We start from the raw sequence: 22,407 nt of genomic DNA on the forward strand, positions 1-22,407 counted from the left end.
GTCTCACCACGTGGTCCAGAATTGATCAAGTAAAGTCAGAGCCTCTGTGCCAAGAGTTGTGTGTAGTGCACTGAAACTGGTGCTCAGCTTAAAAATGCTAGGAACCAGATGATGCAATCCTGGCCCAATCAAAGCACATGATGTAATTAGAACAAAGGTAATGAGGGAAGATAAATTGGAAATTACAGGTACATTACAGGTAAAATGGAAAACTTAAAAAGCTACAAAAATAATTTCAAAATTTTCTCTCCATTATACACAAAACCAATCAATTTCCTCATTCAAACCATGAGGTGTTAAAGCCCCTAGAGTGTGAATCCAAAATGTTCCTCTGGCCTTCAGACGTTGCGCAAGCTGTAATTTTGGAGCATGTATTTGTTCCAAGACAAAGACCTGCAGGTGCTTATCAGAGTGATTTGATGAAGCCCAGTGTTTCACCAAGGGAGCATACTTCCTTTGAAGACGGAGGTTACTTCTGCGCTCACAAATCCTGGTTTTCACAGTCCTAGCCGTATAGCCAATGCACATTAAGTCACAGCAGATTATACAATAAATAACAGATTTGGAATTACAATTAAGGAATGACTTAATGAAATACTTCTTCTGCTTGGTAGAGTCAAGAAAAGAATCAGTGCAACGCATTAAAGTGGAAATAGAACAGCCCCCACATGGAAAGCTCCCTACTGGTCTCTCCCTGCCATCCACTCCCCTCTGTCTTGTTTGAATGGATTTTAATCTGCTGTTAACTAAAACATCCTTCAAGTTCTTAGATCTCCTATATGTAAAAAGGGGAGGAGGGCGGCATCTGGGAACCTTGGTGAGGAGATGCCAGTGTTTCATATAATTTCCTTTACCTGTCTTGACCTCCCATCAAATGTTAAGGGGATAATTCGTCTCTCAGTTTGACTTTGTCTAGTTTTAGGTGCCAATAAGGATGACCTGCAGGTATTTTTTGCTTTGTGATAAGCTTGTTTAACTATTCTGGAGGAGTAACCTCTCTCCCTAAACTGTCCCATCAATAAAGAAGCCTGTTTAACAAAATCAGAGTACTGGCTGCAATTTCTTCTCAGTCTCAGCATTTGAGAGTATGGTAGATTCTTCTTTAAATGTTGGGGGTGGAAACTGTCACTGACAAGTAAGGAATTAACATCAGTTGAGTTTCTATAAGTGTCAGTCTCGATCACATTGCCCACTCTCTTCACTACCACATCCAGAAAATTAATGGCAGGAAGGAAGTACTTCTTCACCCAAAGGGTGATTAACATGTGGAATTCACTGCCACAGGAGGTGGTGGCGGCCACAAGTATAGCCACCTTCAAGAGGGGTTTAGATAAAAATATGGAGCACAGGTCCATCAGTGGCTATTAGCCACAGTGTATGTGTGTATATAAAATTTTTTGCCACTGTGTGACACAGAGTGTTGGACTTGATGGGCCGTTGGCCTGATCCAACATGGCTTCTCTTATGTTCTTAATGGTATTTTTATTACAATTCATCTCAAATTTAATACTATCATGTACACGATTGATGAATTGTTGAAATTCAACCAGTAGTTCTGAGACTCTCCATATTAAAAATATATCATCCAAAAATCTTTTATACATAATGATGTTGTTTACATAAATGTTATTATCATTCAGGATATACTTGTTTTCACAATTGTTCATAAACAAATCTGGCAACTCTGGTGCAAATTTACAGCCCATAGCTGTCCCAGATATTTGCCAAAGAAACTTATTTTGGAATTGAAAGTAGTCTCTCTTTATCTCAGCTGTTTGGCATAGGAATGCAGCAGGAGGGTTAGTTGGATCCTCTCTCCCATCACATGTTATCTGCAGTACCTCCAAGGCCTCTCCCTGAGGTATATTAGTATATAATGAGACTACATCAAAAGTCACAAATAACATGTCTTCAAAATCCATTCTTATTTTACTGATATGTCCTAAAAATCCATTGTATCTTTCAAATAAGTCCTGGTTTTGGAAATGAAAGGTTTTAAAAAACTATCAAGATAACAAGCTAGGGGTTCAAGGATTGAACCACATCCTGAGACGATGGACCTCCCAGGTACTGGCATGGTCCTTTTATGAATCTTGGGCGGGAGGTAAAATTGTGGAATTCTGTTATCTGACTGTAACAGGAAATCATAGATGGATCTTGTTATATACCCTATAAGGAAGGCTTCATCTAATACCTTCACAATTTCTTTCCTGATTTCCAAAGTAGGGTCCTCCTTGCTAATCCTATAGTGAAGGCTATTGTTCAGTGGTCTTTCAGCTTCTTTAATATAATCCACTCTATCCCATACAACCACTGCTCCCCCCTTATCTGCCGGTTTATATACTATATCCTCATAAGACATAAGTTTTTTCAGAGCCTCTACTTTCACTGTGGTCAAATTATGCCATACTCTCACCTCTGTTTTATACATTTCATTTAAATCTTCCAGAACCATCTCCTGGAATGCCATAACCCTAGAGTTTTGTGAGGGGAGGATTAAAGGTGGATTTTGGCTTAAATTGTACCTCTGTATATATTCTGGGTTCTAAATTGTTCTTAAAGTGATCAGCTAGTCTTATCTTCCTGAAAAGGTGTTGAATTTCAATCATGAGTTTAAATTCATCATGCTTGGGAGTGGGAACAAAGGAGAAACCTTTAATAATTTGACCGCAATGGGTTCCTAGGAGTGAAAGCAACTGATTTACTAGGGAATCCACAAAAGCCTCAATAAATATATTTACTCATACGCAAGGCTAGTTTTTCCCCAAGGGATATATTTACAAAAAAATTAGTTATTTCTTGTATATATAGCCCTTTTAGGAGATGTTATCTTCCTTGCAAGTAAATATGGCTACGGTCTGTCTCTCACGCTTTCTTTCCTCTCTTCCTCCATCCTATCTCTGAGGATGCTGAGGAGGCACAGCAGACTCCACCCTTCACTGCCCTATTCCCAGCAACAGCAACAACCCTGTGAGGTAGGCCAGGCTGAGCAGCCAGCCCCAAGTGACCCAAACAATAGGTTCCTGGCTCAGGAGGAGGGTGGTCTGAACCTGGCTGTCCCAGATCCCCCTACCGCTAGTTCTCATCCCCCCCATATTTCCCACAGAAGTGATGGGGCTGAGGGGAAGGCCTAGGGATGCCAGTTCCCAGGAGGCAGCGAGGGTCCCCCCAGTTTTTAGGGCTTCCCCCAATGCTGGCCAGCTGACTGCCAGGGGGAAGCCCCATCCCCAACAGTTGTCTGCAGCCCTGCACAGCAAGAGGTGAGTTCGCCTCTTGCAGGGCAGGCACATGCGGCACCCTCTCTTTCCAAGCAAGGGTTGCCAGCTTCTGCCTGACAAGAGGCAAATTTACCTCTCACTGGGCAGGCATGCGTGGGGTGTGCACAAGCTGTGTCCTGGAGGTGATGATGTCACTCTTTGTGATGTCATCATGTTGGGGATGGCCACACCCCTCCTGGAACGCCCCCAAAATCCCTCCGCTAGATTGGACCTGGCAACTCTAAGAAGGCTGTTTCAAAAACCTCCAAGGGGTGTTTTTGTCATACTGTGACCCCTTTTGTGTTGTGGTCTGAGAACAGGTGTGTGGGAGAAGGGAGGCCACAGTCCCTCAGCCGCCCTCCCAGTTTCGCAGCTGTCCAGGCGTGCAGCGGTGCTCTTCTTTCCCTTTGCTCCTCTGCTTGCTTCCAAGGCAAGACATCTTTCCCCTTAGAGTGGCACACACAAGATAGCCCAATTGCCTCCCAATCCACGTGCTGTCCTCCTCCTCCTCCCTCCTCTGCTAGCCACATCCCTTCATCAGCAAACCCCCACTCTCACCATCTCCTCTCTCAGTTGCTGTTTGGAGCACATTTGAAAGCAAATTTGTTTCCACTCCAGTAGGAAATCCCCCTACAATCCCCCTACAAGACTTACTGATTCATGTATCCTGCGTAGTTCTTAGTTTATAACATTTTGAAGTTCTTCTGTCTTCCCATAGCACATCTAAACCTTCTTTGGGATGCCACGTAGAGTGTGGATTATGCCAGATGAATGGACCCTTGATTCCTCCCAGAGTGCTTGCTTTTTCCAAAATCACTACAGAGGACACGTTCCCTCCCACACACACACCTTGCCTGTTTTTGAATTGCTAACATGGCTGTCCTGGTATCTAAGGCAGGAAGCAGTTTTTTCAAATGTGAATGATAACCAGATAAGCAAGGACTATTTACCTGAAATCCAACAGATGTGCATTCCTCTGTTTCTATTAGGCTTCCTAATCCCCAGGTCCCAGTGGGGGATCCCCCGGTTTTACAGGCTTCCCCTCGCCCGCAGCCAGCTGGCCGGTGGGGGAAGCCCTGCCCTCACAGCCACCATGCAGCTCTAGATCTTGGGCAGGTTTAGAAATGTGTGTGTGTGTGTGCCTTTAAAGTTGAGCAGGAAGTACTTCATGGGAAGGGTCAGCAACACAGTCCCTCGGTTTGTTTTGCTTTTGTTTCAGAGCAAGAGTGTGTGTGTGTGAGAGAGAGAGAGCGCAGTGTAGCCCCTGTTCTTTTCAGATGTGGTTGTGGAGGAACTAGACCCAGTAAGTGTGTGTGTGTGTGTGTGTGTGTGAGAGAGAGAGGGTTGCCAATCCCCAGGTTGGGAGCCCCCACCCCCGCTCTAGGGTCATCAGAAAGCGGCCGGGGATGGGGGGGAGGGAATGTCTACTAGGCAATTATTCCCTATGGAGAACGATTCCCATAGGGAATAATTGTCAGGCCCAGAGCCAAAGAAAAGACAAGTAGAGTTCAAGATCTTTATTTCAGCATCATGGGCATACACAAGCGTTGTCAGAACTGACAAGCCCACCAGTTCCTCCAACTTATAAACCTTTGCCCTGACCGTTATAATTCAAGCCAAAGCGCGCCAAGCCAAAGCGGGGGTTTTGCATGGGGTTTCTATTAAGCTCTCATCACCACAGGTGTCGTTATCAGTTCTCGGGTCGCATCTCCTCCTATTCATGGCCTTGGTTACGTAGCAACTAGCCAGCTCCCAGACATACCATCCTCCCTTCAGATAAGCAACAAGCAGCAACTACATCAAAGCAGCATAGCTAGCACAAGCACAGTATCGTATAGCTGGATACATATGGCAAGAAGAACAAGATGGAGTGACTCTTGCCAATTATGGGGAATTGATCCGCAGGTATCCGGGGCTCTGGGGGGGCTGTTTTTTGAGGTAGAGACACCAAATTTTCATTATAGCATCTAGTGCCTCCCCAAAATACCCCCCAAGTTTCAAAACAATTGGACCAGGGGGCCCAATTCTATGAGCCCCAAAAGAAGGTGTCCCATCCTTAATTATTTCCTATGGAAGGAAGGCATTTAAAAAGGTGTGCTGTTCTTTTAAATGTGATGGCCAGAACTCCCTTCAATTATGCTTGTCACACCCTTGCTCCTGGCTCCGCCCCAATGTCTTCTGGCTCCACCCCCAAAGTCCCCAGATATTTCTTGAACATATGAACATGTGAAGCTGCCTTATACTGAATCAGACCCTTGGTCCATCAAAGTCAGTATTGTCTTCTCAGACTGGCAGCGGCTCTCCAGGGTCTCAAGCTGAGGATTTTCATGCCTACTTGCCTGGACCCTTTTTGGAGATGCCAGGGATTGAACCTGGGACCTTCTGCTTACAAAGCAGATGCTCTGCCACTGAGCCACCGTCCCTCCCCCTTCTTGAATTGGACTTGGCAACCCTAGTTTCTATGAATAGTTCATACTCAGGCATATTAGCCTCATTATTGAAAAATCAATTATCCAGCCTCTCCACCTGTAGCAGAAGCACCTGTCAACCAAAAACATGGGGGAGGGGAGAGAAAACTCTCCTTTGGTGAATGAGTCAAAAGACATCATTCGAAAGACCAGCAAGAAAAGCTGTCAAACACCTTCTTTGAAAACTTTCTACTATCATGCTTCTATGTGGATACTATGGTTGTATTCAATTTCCCCCCATGCCTTTAAAGTCTTGTTTTCTAGCTTTAAGGGGAATTGCGAAGGGGGAGCTGGGAACACATCAAAACTTCAAATAAACGCACAGCCTCCTAGAAACTGCTATCACAAAACACAGTCCAGTAAGCCAACTGGAAAGGAAGCTTTTATTTACAACTCACATTTAACTCCAGATGACACCACTATGAGCATAAACGAGGCCTGCATCACATTATTCATAGATTTCCCAAGCCTATGACCTCAGATACATTCCAAGCATGAAGCCTTGCTTAGGCTTTTGCCAAGTCCTTTAGGGCAGGGGTGGCCAACGGTAGCTCTCCAGACTTTTTTTTTTTGCCTACAACTCCCATCAGCCCCAGCCATTGGCCATGCTGGCTGGGGCTGATGGGGGTTGTAGGCAAAAAAACATCTGGAGAGCTGCCGTTGGCCACCCCTGCTTTAGGGGGTTGATGCAGACACATGCTTGCAACATCTGTCACTGCACAAAGCCAATCAATAAGGCACACGCACGTCCCTATAACATCATCCTTTATTAGACACACTTCTCTCCACCCCACTATATAAGTACACACAATTCTTCATCTCGCTAAAACTACCAAAGAAATCTCTTCCCATGCTTTCAAGCATCTGTATCTATCATCAGTGATCAATTCACCCGCCATCCTCTAACCAAAACACACTCAATTTTTTGCTTAACTTCTCAATGTAGTGGGAAATTTGTAATGTTAAGGGCGATGCAGGCAAAAGAATAGTCAGTTTGTCACATATTCCACAGGGGTATAAACATTTTGGGTATTGTAACTACTATAAGGTGGGGGCTTGTGGCACTAGCCAACTGGCATAGCAGTAGCTGGCCTGGGTACTGTATACGATGATGTGGGCTCTCGTCTACAAAAGTGTATGTCACAAGAAATCTGTTAAGTCTTTAAGATGCCAAATGGCTCCTTTGTATTTTGTCACATGGTTTCAACTTCAGCAGGGTGCATTCCTTGGGCTCCTTGGAGAGCCAGTTTGGTGTGGTGGTTAAGTGTGCGGACCCTTATCTGGGAGAACTGGGTTTGATTCCCCACTCCTCCACTTGCACCTGCTAGCATGGCCTTGGGTCAGCCATAGCTCTGGCAGAGGTTGTCCTTGAAAGGGCAGCTGCTGGGAGAGCCCTCTCCAGCCCCACCCACCTCACAGGGTGTCTGTTGTGGGGGAGGAAGGTAAAGGAGATTGTGAGCCGCTCTGAGACTCTTCGGAGTGGAGGGCGGGATATAAATCCAATATCTTCTTCTTCTTCTTTTCTTGAAACTGAAGTAAAATCACCTACAAAGGCCTTCACATGACACAAGAATTCTCTATTTCAGTTAATCCTGGAGATTCTTGAAATCATTTCTATATTTAATGGGTATACCTTAAGAATCTGACTCAATTATTTTGCTTCTATATTTTTGAAGCTACACTCTGCTCAATCAGAATACTTGACATTTATCAGGCAAGAACAGCCTAACTTCTGCATTTCCACCCTGCCTACAATGTTAATAATTCAAGATATCAGCAGGGCTTTTTAAGAGCAGGAACGCACAGGAACGCAGTTCTGGCTGGCTTGGTGTCAGGCAGTATGACCTAATATGCAAATTAGTACCTGCTGGGTTTTTTACTACAAAAAGTCATGTGTGAAACAATGGTGACATCAGGGGGTGTGGCCTAATATGCAAATAAGCTCCTCCTGGGCGTTTTCTACAAGAAAAGCCCTGGATATCAATATCACCAAAATGGCTTGCTTAGCTGTACAAACAGAAGCAACAGTGCAGAACTTATTTTTAAAAAACAAACATATCATCTTATCAATCTAGCAACAAGTATATTTTTAGATCTTTCACAAAAACTAGTTCAAGGCCTTATGGTACCATTTTCGTTATTACTCTTAAGTCCAGCATTGCATACATTATTAATTTTCAAAATTGCTCATTCAAGAAAATTGCACCATCTTACTACAACTAGACCTTTTTTCCTAACTAGTTGCCTGAGCCCACTAATTGTTAAAATAACTTCCATGCCACCTAGCCGTGTCAAAAAGTGAATGAGGAAGTGTTGTTCAGTGGTTAGGATGCTGGATAGCGACTGGGGAAAACAAGGTTCACAGAATAATAATAATAATTTTTAATTTATATCCCGCCCTCCCCGCCGAAGCAGGCTCAGGGCAGTTTACATAGCATAAAATACAAATATTACAATGATATAATAATAAAATACCCCAATTACATCATAATTATATTTCTCAATTAAATATACTGTTACATTTAAAACCAACAGTTAAAACTAACAATTTAAACCACAGATTAGTTTGGTGCGACGATCTTGATATAACACAGTTTTTATATGACGACGGTAACATTCCCCATTAAAAAGCCAGCTGGAAGAGGGTGGTCTTGCAGGCCCAGCGGAACTGGGGACTAAATGAGCAGCTTCCTGCCCCAGACCTCAGTAAGTGGACATGAGGCACAGCTGGCTTGCTGGTAGGCTGCAGGGCAAACGGAGCTGCAACTATATGCTGAAGGAAAAGACTTTTACCTCTTTTTCTCCATGCTGTATGGGAGAGTTGAAGAAGGGGCAGAGGAACTAGGAGTTCCCCACAAACTTTCCCCCAACTCTAATTTTATCTCATGTGCAGCTGTCAGGAGATCAGGACCCTTCAGACTGTACAGAGTGTCCTTGAGTGGGAGGGTGTAATTAATTTGGATCAAAAGAACCACCTCCCAAGTAATCATTCATCTCCTCCCCCTAAAACTCTTTAATTACATTGTCTTAAAAGCCCAGGGTTCTAAAAGCCTATTGAAATCTTGGGTAAATTAGGTTTTGTGGATGAGCATCATATGGTAGACATCTCCCAACTGCAGCTGGCCTCATGAAAAAAATCAGGATCTGTAAGGATTCCAAAAATGATGAATGGATAACAGACTCGTTTTTCTAGATGAGCAATCTTATTATTTTCCCTCAAAATGAACACAAGTCAGCCTTATACTCAGTCACATCTAATCCAATATTGTCTGTTCCATCTGGCAGCCATTATCCATGGCCTTGTGCAATGGTCTTTCCCAGTACTCCTACTATCCAAAATCCTTTAACTGGGATTCCAGGGACTGAAACTGGATCCTTCTTCATGCAAACCTTAGAACTGTGGATTTGCCCTGGAAACAGAGAGAGTACCCTATATTTTTAACTACTATCAACATCCTTCCTTCCTATGCAAGAAAATAACAATGCATTTTTGTGTTTCTTCAATTACAAGCATTTCTCCAAAGCATACTGACTTTGGGCCAATGTACCTACCACTGTGCATGGCCAGCAGGTATTTTAGGACCTGGGCAGGATTATTTGTGCAACAAAGTGGTCACATGAACCACTTAAGGAGCACCAGTTGCAGATTTTGCACTCTTGTTTAGAAAATATCATTGCCTAGTGATGCCGGACTCCCAGTAGGACCTGGGAATCCCCCAGAATCTCAGCTCATCTCCAGAATACAGAGATCAGTTCCCCTGGAGAAAATGGAGACTCTATGGCATTGTGCCTCACTGAGGTCCTTCCCAGGCTCCATCTCCAAATCTCTGGCAGTTTCTCAACCTGGATCTGGCAAACCTTCCCCCATCCCCTGCCAGTGGCCAGGGGGGGACCTGGAGGCCTAGACGTGACAGAAGTGTTTCTGTGAAGACCAGCTTCTAAGGTACAGTATGTTGTGTGGTATTAAACACACACAAACCCAAACTTATAAACAACTGAAAATGAAACACTCACCCCCCTGCCCCCAGTGACATGAATGGCCTTGTTTCTTGGCTCAAGCCCTTGGGTCTTCTTTTTAACCTGTATTCCACACAATGCAAATGGGACAGCAACACCCCGACATAAAGTTATTTATTTGTGGACATATGAAGCTGCCTTATACTGAATCAGACCCTCGGTCCATCAAAGTCAGTATTGTCTACTCAGACTGGCAGCGGCTCTCCAGGGTCTCAAGCTGAGGTTGTTCACACCTATTTGCCTGGACCCTTTTTAGTTGGAGATACTTGGGGATTGAACCTGGGACCTTCTGCTTATCAAGCAGATGCTCTATGACTGAGCCACCATCCCTCCCTTGACTGGCAGTGGCTCTCCAGGGTCTCAAGCTGAGGTTGTTCACACCGATTTGCCTGGACCCTTTTTAGTTGGAGATGCCGGGGATTGAACCTGGGACCTTCTGCTTCCCAAGCAGATGCTCTACCACTAAGCCACCGTCCCTCCCTTATCATATGAACATATGAAGCTGCCTTATACTGAACCAGACCCTTGGTCCATCAAAGTCAGTATTGTCTTCTCAGACTGGCAGTGGCTCTCCAGGGTCTCAAGCTGAGGTTTTTCACACCTACTTGCCTGGACCCTTTTTTGGAGATGCCAGGGATTGAACCTGGGACCTTCTGCTTCCCAAGCAGATGCTCTACCACTGAGCCACCGTCCCTCCCCAAAGTAGAGTGCCTCGATAGTGGATAAGAATTTTGGGGCGCACCCCATTGTTTGTAAAACTGCCAATAAGTACTTAGGTTCGACCCTGCCAAAAGCCTTTCCATCTATTACCTTCTCTCTGACAATGACAAACTAAAGCCAAACTAAAGCTGTTCTATATATTAAAAGATTCTTACTTAAACTAGATTTTGTTTCTTTTAGCAACATTGCAAATTTTCATAATATAACAACAACAAAAAACCCACCTTATACTATTCCGGTGGGGGGGGGGAATCAAGTCACTGTATTTTTTCTTCTTACGCCTGATAGTTGCCATGGACACCAGACACCAGAAAACTTTGTATGTATCTGTCTCTAATTAGCCACCCCCACACTGCACCATGGCAACACAGCTAATATTGTCCTCTTAAGATTACTGGATTGTTTTTTATTATTATAGCATATAGTTTTTTAACTCGTTCTGGAAGGGTTAGCAGTTTCTTAAAAAGGGACATGGTAGAATGCCTTTTATTTTATTGTTTTTAAGGAATGAAGAACAAAGTTCGTACTATAATCAAATATGATAAGGGGATCTCGTCACACATCTGCTGGCTCTTGTGACCCAACGTACCAGTGAGGTTTTTATCTCTTTCCCATGTTCTGTTTTGTATTGTACGAGAGTGACTTAAACAAACTCAAATAAGGTTCACTTGCTGCAAAGCTGTTTCACAGGGGATATGTTTGCCTCTAGCAAACACCTCCTCTGATTTACAACAGTAAATTGCCAGCTACTCTGCATTGGACAGGAGACATGAAAAAAGCATGTATGTACACTAACTTATCCCGTTTTACTCCATCCAGGAGAGTGTCCTGGGCCCACAGCTTTCATTGACAAACTACTTCATAGCCTGCTTTAAGAATATTTTCTCATATATATTTTTTTCCCTAGCAGTGTGCATTCTATGCCATTAGGACACCACCAAAAATACTTGGGAAAAGCACTGCTATTTGGAGAAATTTGAACTCGCAAGGGTGGAATCACACAGTCATAGTGCCTTTCCTGCTGGCCATTTCTGCTGATCAACTACAGGACTAGGAACAGGTGCTCAGAAGAACTCAAGCAAGCTAGCCAGTTGTTGTACAACCTGTTAAAAGGTAAAGATAGTCCCTTGTGCAAGCACCAGTTGTTTCCGACTCTGGGGTGACGTTGCTTTCACAACGTTTTCATGGCAGTCTTTTTACGGGATGGTTTGTCATTGCACAACCTGTTATACAGCCCTTATTGTTCTCTTTACTTACACTCTTTTCTCCTTCATTTCTTCCAACAGCCCAAAAAGACACATTTATCCAAAATACGTCACAGTGATGTCAATGATGCTTACTCCAACATAATTGTGCACAGAACACTCATAACCTTACTTCCCTTGATCTAATTCATTCTTTAGTACCAAGATTTGACATCTTCCTGCACTGCATCTCCAGTTTTATTCATATAACTCAGCTTTTTCTCACACGTGTTTTACCAACTCAGCTGGCTGATGAGGAACCTCTTGTAACTTCTTCAGTCTTATACACCTAGATTGTGTTCCTCAAAGTCTCCATGCTTAAACCAGAATGATGGTAATAGAAATGAAGCCTAAGCATTCCTCCTTTCAACAACATATGTTACTGTCAATAGGAAAACCTAGAAACAATGAAGTGAGTTTCACAAATTCAAATTTTCTGGCCCTCTAGGCAGTGACATCAAACAACCCTCTCTTACATATGTTCAAAGGTTACAGTTTGCATATTCTTAGCAATAGCACAACCACTGTTCTTAGTATGGAAGAAGGAGAGTGAAGACAGATTGTTCTACCATATAATAATCAAGAACAGGCCCGGTGGTACCAAGTGGGCCAGGCAAGCGGCCACCTAGGGCACCACTTGGACTACAGGGGTGACAGGCATCCCCTCCCCCCTCTCTCCACATGCGGCCTCCCTTCCTGCACATAAATGCAGAGGCTAGCGGCAAGAGGCAGTGCAGCCGGAAGGAAGCAGTGTGCCCGCCCAACCTCACCGCTCTTGGCTCCTCCTCATCGCCGCTTTCAGCCAGAGGAGCTTCTCGCCACCACTGCCAAAGGAGGGAGGGAGGGAGGAAGGAAGGCTGGCAGGCAGGCAGTGGCAAGAAGAGGAGCTGCAGGCAGCAGCCACCCAGTCCTTCCTGACGGGGGCGGTGGTGCAGTGGCAGGGATGTTCCCCGTCTTAGCAAGCCAACTGAGGGCAGGGGTGCCCTTGGCTCAAGTCCACTGCCACTGCACTCACCCTCGCTGCCTCCAGCCCCCCCTCCCAGGTGCAGGCTTCGGTGAGTTGCAAAGCCTTGGCTTGGTGTGCAGGTGTGGGGGGGAAGGAAGGGCATGCCGGGCAGGCGGCGGGGCGGGAGGGCCTTGCCTGGGGTGGCAGAACTGCTAGTGCTGACCCTGATCATGAAGCATGTGATGCAATTTCAGCATGATCTTAAGCACAGGGAAATTTTAGGGGGCCTAAGTAGCAGACCCAAAATGCAAACAGGTATATATGAACAGTTGGCTGTAATATAATTTTTGTTCTTAAAAAAGACAGGAATGAATGGAACAAAAAGGTAGAAGGTGTCATTCTGGTGGGCATTAAACGTCATGCTCTCAAAAAATATTTAGTTTCTACACTACCTACACAGGGGTGTCAAATGTGCGGCCCACAGGCCAAATCAGGCCCCCGGAGGGCTCTTATCAGGCCTGTGAGTAAGACTGCTTCCTTCTCCCTCTCTTGCTTCTTTCAGTTATCACAGACTGTTAAATAAAATATTGCAAGAGTGCTAATCTCTTAAGCATGTTTTATTTAAAGTTTTTTTTTCTGAATTCCTATGTGAGACAAGATTCTGGACTAGATGGACTATTGGTCCAATTCAGCAAAGCCCTTCTTATGTTCTTATGTAGACCTCAGCCTCTATACCGTGTTGTTGACCATCCAGAGGAACTAGTTGGCCACTGTGTGAGACAAGATGGAAGGTTTTCTTTAAAAAAAAAAAGTCTTTGTGCTTGTCTATGTCCTTTATAAAGTTTATATCTCCACTGTCTAACATTACATTTTATGACACACACAGTCCGGCCTGACAAGGTCTCATTTATGTCAGATCTGGTCCTCATAACAAATGAGTTTGACACCCCTCACCTAAAGCATAAGCTTTGCACACTAACCAATAATACAACTACATTCTCACATCATGACAAGCCTCTGTAACAAGTGCAAATATTGGCTGTTTGCCATGCTGGTCCACTCCCTCCTTTCTCCTCCTCCATGTCTCCTCTAGCACAACTGGAAGCTTGCAGGCTTAGGAAGGCTTTAATAAAACTCCAGTTTGCTAGAAGGCCTGAATACTGATTTTCCTTCCTCCCTGCAAGCCAGGATTTTAAACATCGGAAGGCAATGGCAAACAAAAGTCTCTTGCCTTGAAAACCCTATATGGTCACCATAAATCGGTTGCAACCTCACAGCACTTCACACCCACACACAGGGGTTATAATCCCACTATACAGGGAGGAAACCATCTCCAGTTTGCCCACCATAGGGATGCAAGCCTCCAGGTGGGGCTTGGGGATCTCCCAGTATTACAACTAATTTTCAAACTACAGAGATCACTTCCCTCGGAGAAAAGCACGGGTATCAAACATAGTTGCCCAGGGGACAGAACTGGCCTGCCCAGGGCTCTTATCTGGCTCGTGGGCAACTGCTGTGAAGGAGGCAATAGGAGGCTGCTTTGGGGGGTGGTATCAGTGGGCAGAGCAATTGTGGCTTCAGTACAATGGAACAACCTTGTCTGCAGCAGTCAAGCACAATCCCTTCACTTCAAGAGCAGCCTCCCTGATAAGCTGGGAGTCACTGTAGCTGCATTCATGCCAGCTCAGGGGCCCAAGGAGAGGTCACGTGCCTCTTCACTTGGCCTGTAGCTCCATGGATGCAGTCCTGGATGGCTGCAGGGATCAGCATTTGCATGTGGGGAACGCAGAGAATCCTCTGCTGAAGCCACCACCGTACTTGCACTCCCCCCCCCCCCCCAGCAGCTTTGCTTTGGCCCATGGGAAGCAATTTCCTGCAGTTCCTTCCACACATCAGGGGCTTAGTCCTACTACCAAGCATGCAGCTCATCAGCCTGGCCTCCCTCCCCCATGGAACATCCAGAAGCCTTCATCGGCAGATACCACACGGGGGGGGGGGCAGTGCTGGCAATCTCCAGCCTGGGTGGCCTAGGGCCTCTGCCACACAAGCAGCTTTCTGGGCGCAGTGCCCCCTCCCCCATCAGATGCTCTGGCAGCCTTCAGCCTGGGTGGCTGTTGTTGCACGGGAGTGGCATCACTTGCCAATGATCTCTGGCTTGAACTCCCAATACTGCCCGGCATTGGATCACCTGCCAGCCTCGGCTGGAAGTGGCAGCTGCTGCATGGGTGTCTCCAGCTTATCAGGCTTTGCTTGGTCTGGGTCCCATCATGCATTGCGGAGTGCCTCAGGGGGCAGTCCTCTCCCCGATGCTGTTTAACATCTTTATGCGCCCCCTTGCCCAGATTGCACGGAGGTATGGGCTGGGTTGCCATCAATATGCAGATGACACCCAGCTCTATCTATTGATGGACGGCCGGGCTGGTGATGTCCCAGCAAATTTGGACCGGGCACTACAAGCCGTGGCTGACTGGCTCAGGCTGAGCGGGCTGAAGTTGAATCCGGCGAAGACTGAGGTCCTTTGCGTGGGCCGCGGCGGACCGGGAGGGGAGACTACTTTACCGGCCTTTGACGGTGTGCCACTGGTACCGGTGCGCAAAGTCAAGAGCCTGGGGGTGCTACTGGAGTCCTCCCTATCAATGGAGGCCCAAGTAGCTGCCACTGCTAGATCCGCCTTCTTCTATCTCAAGAGGGCGAGGCAGTTGGCCCCCTTCCTGGAACGCACCGACCTGGCAACTGTGATCCACGCAACGGTCACTTCGAGGTTAGACTACTGCAATGCCCTCTACATGGGGCTGCCCTTGTACCGAACACGGAGACTCCAGGTAGTCCAGAACGCGGCGGCCAGGCTGCTGGAGGGACTACCACGGTGGGAGCCTGCACGGCCTGGGCTGCGCAATCTGCACTGGCTGCCGGTTGTCTACCGTGTTCGCTATAAGGTGCTGGTTATTACCTTTAAAGCCCTATATGGCCGAGGACCTGCCTACCTAAAGGACCGCCTCTCCCCATATGTACCCCGGAGAGCACTGAGGTCTGGCTCTCAGAACTTATTAACAATCCCTGGGCCAAGAGAAGTTAGGTTGAAGGCCACTAGGGAGCAGGCCTTCTCGGTGATAGCCCCTCGCTGGTGGAACGACCTCCCAGAGATGGTGCGAGCCCTGCGGGATCTGAACCAATTCCGCAGGGCTTGCAAAACATTTCTTTTTCAGTTAGCATTTGAGTCACCATGTGGCAACTAAGACGGAACCTGATTAATGAATGAACAGACACTTAACCATCTTAAATACATCATTTTAGCACCTATTTTTATATCTTATATGTTTATATGTTTTTATGTATTTTAAATAATTTATTGTAATTAATGTTTAAGTTGTTATGTTTTATGAATCACGGGACTCCCATGTCTATTATTGTTTAATGTGAATCATGAGACTCCCGTGTCTGTTAGCCGCCCTGAGCCCGCCTAGCGGGGAGGGCGGGATATAAAAATAAAATATTATTATTATTATTATTATTATGCATGTGGCCTTGCACCTGGGCTACCATGCCCCTGCAGGTGGGGAGGTTCGTTCAACTTGTCTTCTCAGTCCCCTTCCATGGCAGCTCGGACACAAGGGAGAGCTTGCATCACCCAGCCGTTTTGTGTTTTTACCCTGGGGCCTGGGCTCAAAGCACTGGCAGTGAAAGCAGGCTTGCCCCCCTCCAGGCAGTGCAGGGTGTCTGCCCAGTGCTGCAGTTGGTCTCTGATCCGCTCATGTGGATTTTCCTCTGCACACACATCTCCCAGCCTATGGGGTGGGGCTACCATTCCCTAGGTCCTGGCGGGGCATCCCCTGGCTTTTGGAGCTTCTACCCACCACCAGCCATGTGGTCGGTGGAGGAAACCCCACCCCCACAAACTGACATCACACATCTATCAGGGCTGCTCCCACCCCATTTTTAAAAACCACCTGTTGATTTTAGCCAAGCAAAGTGTGCTTATTCATCTTGCCAGGAGAGCCAGTTTGGTGTAGTGGTTAAGTGTGTGGACTCTTATCTGGGAGAACCGGGTTCGATTCCCCACTCCTCCACTTGCACCTGCTGGAATGGCTTTGGGTCAGCCAGAGCTCTGGCTGAGGTTGTCCTTGAAAAGGTAGCTGCTGTGAGAGCCCTCTCTAGCCCCAACTACCTCACAGGGTGTCTGTTGTGGGGGAGGAAGGGAAAGGAGATTGTGAGCCGCTCTGAGACTCTTCGGAGTGGAGGGCGGGATATAAATCCAATATCATCTTCTTCTTCTTCTTGCCCTGGCAGGGGCTCTCCCCTCTCTCCTCCAGGCCACTTGCACAGGGAGCCCAACTCCGCTAGCTGCTCGATCTCTCAGTGGCCAGGGCCTTGCTCTGCTGAGGCGGCCCCTGGGACTTCCCTCGCTGGTTGACTACGCAGGAAGGAGGGAACCCTGTGCTTCCTTCCTTTCACTGCCTCCTCCTGCAGGCTAGCAAACAAGAAGGAATAAAGGAAATGTTAGGCAGACAATCACCGCCTAGCCACATGCCACATGCTTCCTTCCCCTCTGCTGCCTCCTCCTCCTGTGGGCTGGCAAGAGAGGAAGAAGGGGGAAGCCATGGTGAAGGAGAAGCCCAGCAGACAGTTGCTGCCCAGCTGCGTACCCCACGCTTCCTTCTCCTCAACCAACACCTCCTTCTGCTGGCTGGCAAGCAAAGGGGGAGCCATGGTGAAGGAAAAGCCTGGCGGACAGCTGCCACCCACCCGTGCACCCCACATTTCTTTCCCCACCGCTGCACCTCCTCCTGGCGAGTGAGGGGGAGCTGCTGTGAAGAAGAAGCCCAGCAGGCAGTCACTTATCCTCTGCTGCTGCCTCCTACTGCGTTTCCTTACCCTTTGCTTCTGCCTCCTACTGCGTTTCCTTATCCTCTGCTGCTGCCTCCTACTGCGTTTCCTTACTTTTTGCTGCTGCCTCCTACTGCATTTCCTTATCCTCTGCTGCTGCCTCCTACTGCGTTTCCTTATCCTCTGCTGCTGCCTCCTACTGCATTTCCTTACCCTTTGCTGCTGCCTCCTACTGCGTTTCCTTATCCTCTGCTGCTGCCTCCTACTGCGTTTCCTTATCCTCTGCTGCTGCCTCCTACTGCGTTTCCTTATCCTCTGCTGCTGCCTCCTACTGCGTTTCCTTATCCTCTGCTGCTGCCTCCTATTGCGTTTCCTTATCCTCTGCTGCTGCCTCCTATTGCGTTTCCTTACCCTTTGCTTCTGCCTTCTCCTGCAGGCTGGCAAACGAGGAGGAGGGGAGCTGCAACAATTCCAGAGAAGGATGGCAGCCTGGCAGGGCAGGGGCAGACCTGGGGGTTGGGATGCCAGAGAGGTATGCAGTGAACTTTGCTGCCATAGTGCTGCCACCTCCCCATTGGAGTCCTGGTGGTTGGAAGGGGCTGGTTGCTCTGCATGGGTCCTCCACTGACCCGATGCAATGATGTCACTTAAGGGTGATGCCAGCACACCAAAGACATCCCTGCCCAGTCCTGGAATGCCCCCCCAACCCCCCCACCAGCAAGACAAAGAGACTTGGCAACCCTACCATGGGGCCTTACAGTGAGGAGACACAAACTCAAAGCTTACCAGCTGTTGTCCTTTATAAAAATTTGTCTCTCCAGTACCTGACATTACATTTTATGGCACATTGGCCCAGCCCAACAAAGAGACGTTTATGACAGATCTGGCCTTCGTAACAAATGAGTCTGACACCCCTGCTTTAGAAGATAGACTCTACAGCCCCACATTGTGCCCCACTGGGGGCCCTCTCTTCCCCAAGCTCCACCCCCCAATATCCAGGAGTTTCCCAACTCAGATGGCAACGCAGTGGCCAGGTGAACCTAGTTATTGCCAGGGCATCTGCATTAGGATGGCCCTAAACTGTCCTAGTTTAGGATAGTTTAGGAATGAGAAAGAGAAAATACATCTTTTAGCATCATTTGCAAAACCAACCAAACTCCATATTATGATACACAGAACCACTTTCTAGGATTTCCCTTACCATCCAGAGGAATGCATGTTTCTTTTGTGCTTGGTACCATATTCCACCACTTACATTTTGCTTACTTCCAGCGAAATACAAATCTCAGCATATATCTAAACACTTTCATACAAAGCCATGATGAAGCTATTCTTATACAACAGTGAATGAGCCCCAGCGGCTATCTCTGTGTTACCAATTAAAGAGAGTTAATTCCATGGCCAGACTCTATTCTGCAGAGCAATAGAAAAGAAATCAATTTACTTGAACTCTCTCCTAAACAACAGAGGAAAATTTTTATTTTCCATCACAAGTCCAGATTTCCTCTTCAGTGCCTCAGATGTAGGGTACTGAGGTCAAAAGCTTGCTGAAGATAAAAGAATGGTGAATCTCACTTACAGAAAATGGTGTCGGATTATATAACAGATACATAGATAATATAGATATACATACATACACACACACACTCTATGTCAGATATACTGTCAGTTAATTTTTGCCACTCAGCTGCAAAAACATCTGAATTGATTTATGCATTGAAATACCATAGCACACTGGAGCATCCCCACCCTCAAAAATGATACTCCTATGAAGGAAGATGGGGATACTGGAAATGATGAATAATTTGAAATAGTGAGTCCAAATTTATTGTAACAACTTTAAAAAGATATAAAATGATAGAAAGGCAGATGTCTTAAGGCTGCCAACTCTTGGTTGGAAGATTCCTTAGAGATTTGGAGGTGAAGCCTGGGGAAGGGGAGGGACCTCTGCGGGATATAATGCTAGGCCAATATGGAAGCAAGAGAGGTCTCTTCAAACAAGAGTGATGAGACTGGGCTTCATTTTTAGCGCTAAAGAAGTACTTTTTCCAGCTCAGAATCACTAATGATATATTCTGTCCGCACACAACAGACAAGGGCAGGATGGAGGAGTAATACCGCAGTGAGCTGCTCCATTAATTTTGTTTTTAATTCGGAGCTGCAGACACTGACACTGGAAAATTTCCAAAATTTCTAAAGCCTAAGAACTCAACCACACACATACTCAACTGTTATTCCCCCACTCCCCCCTCCCATCAAAAATAAAGCTTTCAAAACAAATATTAGCCAGTTCAAGCACCACACTTGTAACCTGAAGGAAATAGGTGCACTGGCAGGGAGAACAGTCTCATCACAAAATGCTACAAATTCACACTAAGAAACTCTGCGTTAGAACTTACACCACAGCTCACTAACAACCAAATGCACCCTTGCCTTGATGCAAACTGCAGTGCTGATTTGGGTCAACAAATTCCAAACAGCTCACTAGTTTCTTGCCTCCAGCCTGCATTTATCTATATCTGCACTCAGACATCATTAGTAAAAATACGCAAGAACGAAGTTTGTAATTGGGCTAGAACCCACATGCCTTCATCCTACGGTAATCAAAGTTAGTTTCCAGCCACAATTCTCCACGTAGGAAGAAAAGGTGGAGGGTTGAAGCACACGCGTATGTTGAAAAACAAGCAGGGCTGGCGTGACCAGTAAGCCAGACAGGCGGCCACCTAAGGTGCCCACCCGGCTACAGGGGCAGGTGGTGGGTGCCCTGCCACCCTGGTGTCCCTTCTCCACTGCCGCTGCACTCGCCCTTGCCACCATCCACCTCTCCACCACCATCTTCCCCATCACCGTTCAGCCTGGCAGCCTGCAGGCAGGCAGCGGCAGGGAAAGGGCTGAGTGGGGGTGGCACAGTGCTGCAGCAAGGGAGGGCCAGTTCCTAGTGCCTCCAAGCGCACATGCCACGCCACTCTCACTCAGCCTTCCTGGGTCTGTGCTTCTGCCCGACAGACCCAGGAAGGCTGAGCAGGGGCGGTGGGGCAGAGTGTGCACTTGGAGGCCCTCAAAGCCATCCCTCCCTTGCTGCCTAAGGCACCAAAACCCCCGGCACCGGCCCTAACAACATGTCCACTTTGCACACATTTTTACTTGCTGCGAAGTGTGACATCTGAATACTGCGTGTATATGGACTAGCCTTCCCAAATCCCCCGCCTTGCCTGGGGACCCCCGATTTGGAGCCTTCTCCCCCCCCCCGCTAGCCAAAAATCTGGAAAGCGGGGGGGGGGGGGAATGACGGCCCTTCCCACCCAGCCCCGATCTCAGCAGCTTCTCCTTGCCCTGCCCTTCCCACCCAGCCCTGATCACAGCAGCCTTTCTTCAGTTTTTCCAGGCTGCTTCCCACCCTAATCAGCTGGCTGGAGGGGGGGGGGAGGGAGCCCCGCCCGCAAAGGACAATGTGCCTTTGCACCTCCAGAGGCTTGACTTGAACGGCTTCAATTTATGATGGTGTGTCTCTGTTTCTGTGAAGAAGCTGGCAGCAAATGGTGAGTAGAGAGGCTGATCCGCTGCTTCAGACTAGCCAGAAGGGTGGGGGGGGAGGGGGAAACGTCTTAATAATTCCCTATGTGATCGATTCTCATAGGGTATAATGGGGAATTGTTCTGGAGGTTTTGGGGGCTCTGGGGGAGCTGTTTTTTGAGGTAGAGGCACCAAATTTTCAATATAGTATCTAGTGCCTCTCCCCAAAGTACCCCCCAAGTTTCAAAACAATTGAACTAGGGGGTCCCAAAAGAAGGTGCCCCTATCCTTCATTATTTCCTATGGAAGGAAGACATTTAAAAAGGTGTGCTGTCCCTTTAAATGTGATGGCCAGAACTCCCTTGGAGTTCAATTATGCTTGTCACACCCTTGTTCCTGGCTCCGCCCCCAGTGTCTCCTGCCTCCACCCCCAAAGTCCCCAGATATTTCTTGAATTGGACTTGGCAACCCTAATATGGACAGAAAGATTCTTTGAGGCACACTGGGTCAGAAGGTGTGGTCAAAGATTGATAGGAACTCCAGGAAGCACCTTCAGCTGCTGTCCCAGGCTACAGAACTGCCTCCCCCCCCCCCCCTGCAAGAAGTCAGTGCCACCTTTACAGGCCTTCCCATTCCAAGAGGCCTTGGAACAAATGACTGACTGAATGCCACATCCTGTTTGACTATCTCCTACAGATGGCTCTTACGATGGTATTTAAATATGTTTTTTTTAAATAGTTTTACGATGATTGTAAGCCTTGGAGGGATAATCTGGCCTTTTTGCTTCAGGTGCACAGACATCAAAAGCCAACGTAGCATTTCCAGCTCAATGCAATACTCAATCGGAAAAGTCTGATGTGTTAGTTGCAGGGTCATTATCACATGAGCCAGAGAGTCAGAACTCATCTGTCCTAGGCAAGCCGCCAGTGCAGACAAATTAAACCTCTTGTTGAATCACTGGCTGCCAAATTTGCTTGCCACATATCCCAGCAAGTTTTGCAAAAACATCTCAGTCCCAACTGAAGTGGTAGCCAACACTGAACTTTCCACATTCAACTCCTTTCAGAAAACTGACCCTCCAGAATGAGAGAAAATCATCATTAATAATCCCTGGAGTACTGGAATCCCAGGCCAAGCCTGCATACATTTTGCAGGAATTCATTGCATACTATATATATTGCCTTCCAGGCTTTGGTCTGCATTGCAACTAGGATGTGTTCAGGCTAGCCTGTTTTTCCCCTTTATCTGCACCTAGAAACAGGTAAAAATAGATTGGGCAGCCCATGCTTCATTTCAATGTTTCACTTTCTTCCTTGATGCAAAAGTTATTATATTATGAAACCAACCCTATCCAATCAATTTAAGACCCAACTCTATGACGTTTGCACCCTGCATGTGAATTAATGATATGTGCAAAA

The 22,407-nt window shown here is 46.9% G+C and overlaps 1 protein-coding gene and 1 non-coding gene across 2 annotated transcripts in view; both read right to left on the reverse strand.

The window, feature by feature from the left end:
* Positions 1-22,407, reverse strand: part of GAS7 (growth arrest specific 7) — a 236,213-nt gene that overhangs the window by 178,968 nt on the left and 34,838 nt on the right. The gene's annotated exons all lie outside the window — the stretch shown is intronic.
* TRNAT-UGU (transfer RNA threonine (anticodon UGU)) lies at positions 5,609-5,675 on the reverse strand. Its single transcript has one exon. It is a non-coding gene; the product is annotated as a tRNA-Thr (tRNA).

Source organism: Heteronotia binoei, chromosome 13 (genome assembly GCF_032191835.1).
Source record: "Heteronotia binoei isolate CCM8104 ecotype False Entrance Well chromosome 13, APGP_CSIRO_Hbin_v1, whole genome shotgun sequence".
Taxonomy (NCBI): Eukaryota; Metazoa; Chordata; class Lepidosauria; order Squamata; family Gekkonidae; genus Heteronotia; species Heteronotia binoei.